The sequence below is a fragment of the Glossina fuscipes genome, unplaced genomic scaffold (genome assembly GCF_014805625.2).
Source record: "Glossina fuscipes isolate IAEA_lab_2018 unplaced genomic scaffold, Yale_Gfus_2 0, whole genome shotgun sequence".
Lineage (NCBI taxonomy): Eukaryota > Metazoa > Arthropoda > Insecta > Diptera > Glossinidae > Glossina > Glossina fuscipes.
Window position 1 is genome coordinate 37,039,003 of NW_023998414.1, and position 8,241 is coordinate 37,047,243.

An 8,241-nucleotide genomic window follows, 5' to 3' on the forward strand; every position below is an offset into this window, starting at 1 on the left:
TCTGTCTTATCTGTATTTAAAAGAAATTTCATAATTAGAATAATACTCTGATCTATACTTAAATTAATTAATTTGCAATAATTTAATGACAAAAGCTTAGCTTAGCTTAGCTTAGAAAAAAATTAGGCAAACATGAAAGCCATTATCAGCCCAATACATTAGAATTGATTACATATATGTTTTCTTATAAGTTAAATGTATATATATGTGTTAACTGATTGATCGTCAAGACCATAACTAACCGATTATCGAAAAAATTTGCATAAGACTTTAGATCAATATCTCTTATAGACTATGAACGTATGTGAGTGTGTTTGCGGATTGATAGGATTTATTGTCAAATTGAAATTATTAAGTTGTAATATCCGTTTCATTTATCCACCACATTGTAGAAATATTATAGGCGTGGTTATTGGCATATTATGTTTAATATCAAATTCGATCTGTGACCGCCACCAAGGCCACGACCGTGAATTTTTAAATGAACGGGAATAGGATAGATAAATAGGCAGGCAGGCAGACAGACAGACAGACAGACAGACATACAGAGAGGCTTGATTGTTACAAAGTCATTGAAAAATCAATAAAATTATTAAATAAAATTTTTAATATGCAAGAATTCCGAACTCTTTAAGGAAATCCTTTCTCGTTTGTCGATAATAAAATGTTTTCACGGTGTCGGAAAAGACCGGCACAATACATCTTATCTGGCCGCGTGTGTGCAAATATATCCGTATCGTCAGCTTTTTTTTTTAATCTTTTATAGAATATATATGTATATATACATATATATATATATATATACATGCATGGACACGTGCGAACAAACACAAATAAATAAACGAAAACTACTCTTTCAGCGTTTTTTCTAAGCAGAAGGGCATTTTATTACCTTTAACATGCATATGCGTACATAAAATAAAGATGAGCGTAACACATTTTTGTTGTTGTTATACCTTGTGCACGCCGTTTGATACAAAGTATATTAAATTTGTTGCGGATGTAAGTAACATCAGAATCAATCTCTCTAAATCATTTTAAACTTGTATATCCGCCTACCTGTCTGTCCCTCCCACGATTGTTGTGTTCAATCTATTGATTGCAATATTTAGGGTATTTTGACGACATTTTTTTCTACTGACTTTATACCCCTTTTTTTTTTTTGACATATGAACGAATGCGATTGCAAATGGATTGGATTCGTCCATTTCGCATGTAGTGGATTATTTTGGGAGCTGCATTAAGCGAAGTGATATTTACATTATTTCGGTTAATGGTCGGCAATGGCTCACTGCTTATCGTTCCGTCTGTCAGTCTCGCTGAACTTATGTAATAAGAATTCTTCTGATCGCATGAATATGAAGATAACAACTTTTGGCAAAAGCACTGCCAAAGTTATTGTAAATCAAAAATTCAAAATGCATGAAATCGGTTAAAGGACAGTTACGCGGACACTGCAACATAAACTGAGGACATTTCTGTTTTTGAGAGTAAAAAAAAAAAATCATAAATCACAACACGGATACAATGATAAAAATTTTAAATGTGTGAATATAAATATGATTTTACACAAACTATCATTCATCATCATTTAAAAAATACGCCCCACAATAATGCCCAAAAACAATTGCAAAAGACGCTTGAACTAATAAATCAAGAAACAGAATGACGGAAGATTTCGATTAGATGTGAATAATAAGTATGCGAAATCAATAAAGAAAAGGTTTTTTTTTTTTATTTTTATTTTTTTTTACATTTATTTATTTATTTATTTTTTTATATAAATAATTCCCTTACTTTTTGAACACCATGGTATATAGCTTTGGAATGCAATCTTATACGAATGAAGTTGGAGGACGCAAGAAGCGCCAATGCTTATAATCACGGATTGGCTTTAAAAGATATGCAAAAGCCTTTTCAGCAAATCTTCAATCCAAGTGTTCAATCCTTCCTTGTGTTATAAGCATTTAATATATCCATAAATCCCAGTAGTAGATATGATGAAAGCATTGTATTATTATTATTATTATTTATTTATTTATTTTTTTCGTTTTGAATGACTACTAAGAACATACGCAGCATGTGCCGTAATCGTTTACCATTTATGGTTAGTTATATACCGGCCCCATTTATACATATACGACTGCGAAGCGAAACAAATATTGCCGTAAATGGATATTTGTTATATGAATTCAATAAAACTAAATAAACTAAATTCCTAGATTAAAAATCGATTTACCTCAAGAGAAAAATTATTTTTGTAGGGACATAAGCACGTTACTGGGTTGCAAGACGCGTATATATATATATTGTGCTATCAATGACGGTGCATAGGCCGCGATCGGTTTACCTTGCTTCAAAGTGGGAAAATATTGATTCTGATACGTTTTAAGGCAATTAATTGGATTTATTTATAAACGTTAAACGATATTTGGAACTTTGGCGAATTTACATATAAAGCGATTCTTTAATAAATGTTCAGGATCCTTGCGATAACATTTCTGGGATTATTTTAAAGAGTAAATGGGAAAAAATTCCTTAAATCAGAAGCGTGCTATTTAAAAAAAACAGTGAGCGGACACACCCAGTCGCAGCTGGCATTGAGTTTTCCTTCTAAAATGAGCAGCACTTTTCCTTTGGGCCACTCGAGTTACACTTCTTACATACGGAGGAGAATCGTCACGCACACGAAGAAGAAAAGTGTTTGTAAATAAGGACAAGGTGTGGTTTGAGAAAACCAAAGTTAAGCGGCACATCAATCGGTGGGAAGTTACGGCATGTTTGCCGCGAGTTCGATATAATACCGTGTCAAACCGTTAAATAGGACTTTAATGTTTGCCATCATAGTCATAGTTAATATCGAAAAAATATTTCTGCGCTCAGACGGTTATTATTGTGTCTTTATTTCTCTTTAACATACTTGCGCGCTCTTCTTCAATGGAAGATATATCCCTATTATAAACTCATTTATTTATATCGATATATGTATGCATGCATGCATCCAAGAATTCTAAGAAATTTTGTTTAAAGAAAACATAGACCATTGCAATAACGTTATGGGTGGTTATGCATGGGTTTTGTAAATAAAATAAAGTTTTGCATGTTTCTTCATATTCTATGGCAATTTTATTGAAAGCAAAAGTGCTGCTAATCAAAATAAGTATCAGATTCACTCTGCTCTTCGCATAATTGATGATGATAGGGAAGAAATTAATAAATATCAATAATTAATCATTGTTTTAACTATAACTGGAGAAATTGTTACACTTGCTTAAATTAAATATAATTTAATTAATTAAATGTCTTTGATGCTTAGAAGAATGCAACATAGTTTGCATGAGATTTTATTTGTTCTTGCCCAAGGGAACGAACTAGATCTACGACACTTTGATTATGTCAACTTGAAATGAAATTTTGGCAGATCGATTTTTTAAGATGTTTCTCGTTGCATCTACTGTCTTCATTACATGCTGAAATGTATTTGCAAGCCATGGTCAACTTTTTTAATCGCACGATATTAATATATAAAAATTAATTGTTGTTCTCATGATGTATGAAATCTATCATTTTTCTTATGAAGGCATCAAAGTATTTATTCAAAATTATTAGATGTGTCAGCGTGTATCGAAAACGGTACATTTGCCGGAAAATGTGTTTGGTAGGGAAAGTGTTTAAAGAACGCTATATTTAAAAAGGTTGAAAAACATTATAGTCGGACAACGATAACTTTACATACCCTACACCAGATCGTCTAGTACAGTTATTCGCTCGTTTTGGTAATAACATACCAAAAATTACACATTATTTTCATATATTGCCCGCATATTGACTTCCTCTCTATATAAGAGCGCCTATAAATGTTGGAGTCCAAAATAAATAGACCTATGTTATTCAAATACCCTAACGTTAATTATTTTGCTGAGACGCTACTATGACTTAATTTTCATCATAAAATATGATAAATGAAGTCTTTTTGAGGCGGGCTTTCTACTCGTGAGATATCTTATATGAAGTGGGAGCTAAGAAATAGACTCATATGTTTCAAATTAGGTCCACTCAATTATGGCCTACACCACTTTTGTTGCAGGGTATATGAAGTTTGTGCGGACATATGTAATACCCAGAAGGGCTTAAGATAGATCCACCTTTTATTATATCGATCGATTCAAAATCATTTTCTAAATCGATTTAAGTCAGTCTGTTTAATTGCTTAAGCCCTTCTGGGTGTTACATTAGGCTGCACTGAATTAATATACCCTCAATATACAAGATGCGCGAATAAATTTCATTTATTTCGATTAAATTTTAGAGGGAATTATCGGCTATTAAATCTTCCTCGGCCAATTATTTAACATTAAGTCGAACGTCATCACGGTTGATAATCGCTATACCACGACTTTTGTTGTTTGTGCCCATGTTTCTCATTAAATTGCATCAATTATCGTTGGTTCATCTATTGTCCATCATCGGCCACGATTTTGCCTTGCTGCCCTTTGAAGTGAGCAAAAAAGAGGGAATCTTTCCCGTTGAATGCCTCAGGCAGTGTTTTCGGAATAATGTTTTCAGATGTTCAATTTTGAAAATAAGCGAGGACTAATTTAACGTCTCAATAACTTTTTTAAATTAATTTTGACCTATAAGGTTGAGTTCATAATGAGAACCAAGGTTCCGCAAATATTTCGCAAACCAGTTACTTACTCAATATTGAGGTTATGTACAATTTCTATTATGCATTATCGAATGCCATTGAAAGCTACTCACTCACACCATTTGAACTAATTTAATTCATTTCAGTACTGACGCATCGACTAAACCGAAAGCCGTTTTAAAGATCAGATAGATCCGGATAGGAGTTTCTTAAGCCGCTTTTCTTTCGACCCCTTCACTAGCAATATGTTTTCAATTGCGTAAGCTTGCGACTACCCTTTGCCTTTCATGGAAGGCAAAAGGAGGCAAAACGAAAAATACCAAGAGTAAGGTTCTTCGATATCGATGAATAATTTCCTTTAAATTGCTGGCACAATCCTTACTTAAGTTATGATGCTCTGTATATGTTCGGTATTATGACAACTAGGAAAAAAACATCTATTGAAAATTTCGTTAGTTAATTATTGATAAATTGAATCGATTTGAAATCTTATGCAACATAACTCAGTCATTACGGCAAAGACAAAAATTTGTGACAAAAATGTTCATTTTCATTGGACAGGAGGACGACGTCGTAGTTAACAAAAATTACAAAATAAACGTATGTCTATTTGAGAATAATTAATGTCCGAGTATCGCATCAAGGCTACTTATTTATGTTGAATGAATAATTTCATTTAATTTTGTATATTACATATATGTGTGCCTGTGTATAAGTGCTACGCAGATAAAAGGCGTTGGTTGCCATTACTTAAGAGATGAGTGAAAAAGAGCTTACCTTTTGTCTGTTAGCGTGGTATATAGCTTATATGTACGATGATACGAAACATCTTTGATAACTAATCAAATTATATACAAAAGTAGTTTCAGCCCTAAACATCATATAACCTCACCTCTACGACCTCTACGTCTGTCGTAGAATGCACATGGGTATTTAATAAGAAGAAGTTATCGCATATTGTACGCACATGTATCATTGGCTATGTATTGGTTGATAATTGCAATTTTGTATATTAATATTAAAACAAATAATATAATTACATATCAAGCGGCCAGATAAACATCAAGCATTCTCCATTACCACCACTACCGGCACCATCATTGCGATGAAGCATTTGCCATCATTTCTAATTTAATTGCAATAGCAGCCACGAACCCAACCAACCAAAAGGATAATGAGCTATACTTAGATGCATTGCCTCTTATTGCTTGCTCGCCTAGTATGTATGTATGTATGTATGTATGTATATATGTATGTATATATGTTTGATGCATTTGTATTTATAAGAGGCCTTCAATATGCATACATTAGTGAATATGTTGAGTGTGAGTAGTTGAGTTGAATTCTTGATGGCTGTACTGCACACCTCCAATATACATGTATACATACTGATTGTAAGTAAATCATTTACAAGACATTTTCAAAGTAAACACGAACGGGGATTAATTAATACATAGAAATTAATAATTTACAGGGGATTCATACAAACCGCACTCTCAATCTCTCTAACACTCCCTTTTCCTCTTTCTCTTTCTCTTTCTCTCTCTCATCTCTCATCTCTCTTCAATGGGGCTAGCAAGGGCAAAATGTTTTCCTTCGCGGCTTATTGTAAAACCGAGGGAACTTGCACTCAAATTTATTTAATACAATTTACACAATTTTCACAATCTAGATGTATGTACGATAATTGGGTTTTTTGTCTTTTCCTCCCTTTTGTTCACTTTCGCTTTGATTAAAAAAAAAGAAACAAATTGAACAGTAAATTGCGTGTATAGGGATGTCAGATCGTCTTATTTCCTCGCAAACATTATTTTTTACACAAAACTTAATAATATGTACCCTTCCCTTCCTCGCTTAAAATCGCTTATTACCTATGTTCACAATATGTCAAATATACACGGTCCCACCTTTAGTCACTATAGTCTGCTAGCCGTTCAACTTGTGCCGTTGAACTTGGGCCTTGTGGTGGTTTGTTGGTAGATAGACTCAAGTCTCTTCGACATTTAGCACTCATTGTCCAATAGACCGTAGTCTTCATTCTCTTGCTGAGTGAACAGCAACCCAATAAATATCCGCTGCGACTGTATTATTCACTAACAAAGCTGCTGCAGGAAAACACGAAAGAATTAAAAAGAAAATTGTTCACGAGAGCCTTGTGCACGATTTCATTATTCAATCTTTAGTTTTGCGGCCCTATTTATCCTGAATTTAACATAACATTATTGATTTATTGATTTATTTATTTATTAATCGAAACAAGTTTTTTCAACGAAAGAGATTATTTTAGTAAAATAATGAGAATTTGTTTTCTTCCCCACTTTACCAGACAAATGAGATTTCTTTATCGAACGTAAAATTGGTTTTCTGAAACTTTCTCCGGGAACATCCATTTCGTACGTGTCGCCATAAAAATGGAGGTGCTGTTGAACAAGGCCATGAGCCATCGCTCGGATCTAGCGATAGTCACAAATGATAATGTCCAATGAATGAGATGGGGAGGATATCATATTTTAAGTTAGTGCTGCTTCTACGTTAAGTTGTAAACTTAAGATATCATGATTTTTTCCATGTCGCGTCCCTTTCGCATTAATTGTTGTTCGCAACGGTCAATAATTATGGTTTCTTTTTAGTTGGAATAAACGACAATACACTACATCCAGCTACCCCTCAAATGAGGTCGCTGATACTTCGCTTAATCTGCATTACGGTTATTTGACCTTGGACTGTTATAACGTATCCGTCGCGCAGCTGCTCTTTCTTTCCTTTATTGCCATGAAAGTCGAGATATCGGAACACCATAAACACAATAAAATTGTTTTGTTCAGCGGAACGACGACGATACTGAATCTTAAGCTTGCTTACAGCACTTCTATAAAGATGTGTGATCAGTTTAAACTGACCGCAAGGAGATCTAGTAATGCAAACAGTCGAGAAAGTTCCATTATGTACTGACTTACAGATGAGTGTATAACAAAAAATCAAGTAAAATTCAAATTCCGCGATTATGTCTACAATCTTTAGTCATCACAATTACCAGTGAAAGTGAAATAAAATCGGAATGATTTCATCTATATCAGATCCCAATCTTAACGAGGAAATATCGCGAATCATCATCGACATCTAGTTTCACTTATAGCTTCCTTTTCATACACGGTGGGTAATCTTTTCATGAAGTGGCAACGCGATTTTTTAATCTTTCCAGAAATAGGAAGACGAAAAGCATTGAAAATTTATTCAAATTTCAATTTAAAATTAAATGCCGATATAAATTTCATTTTGAACATATACATATGCGAAATGATATCTGCTAGAATGTCGTTAGGGAATAGTAATATAATTGATCAAATTAAGTAAGTTTCTTGAGATATGTCTGGCTGGCTGTTTTATCGCTGTTGTCCATTTTAAATCGTGTAAATTAAAACACAACAAACTGCCACATATTACGTACATCGAAATGCAAGAAAATCAATAAGAAGTTAAACAACAAAAAATCAGTCTCTCTCTCGCTGATATAATAAATTCACATCTTCATAAATCTCCATTCTCCCGTCCCTCTCACTCGATGGTAGATATAAAAATCATAAAAAATATTC

General features: G+C 33.4%; 1 protein-coding gene across 2 annotated transcripts in view; it reads right to left on the reverse strand.

Moving 5' to 3' along the window:
* LOC119639472 (protein strawberry notch) overlaps positions 1-8,241 on the reverse strand; it is a 30,511-nt gene that overhangs the window by 8,059 nt on the left and 14,211 nt on the right. The window lies entirely within an intron of this gene.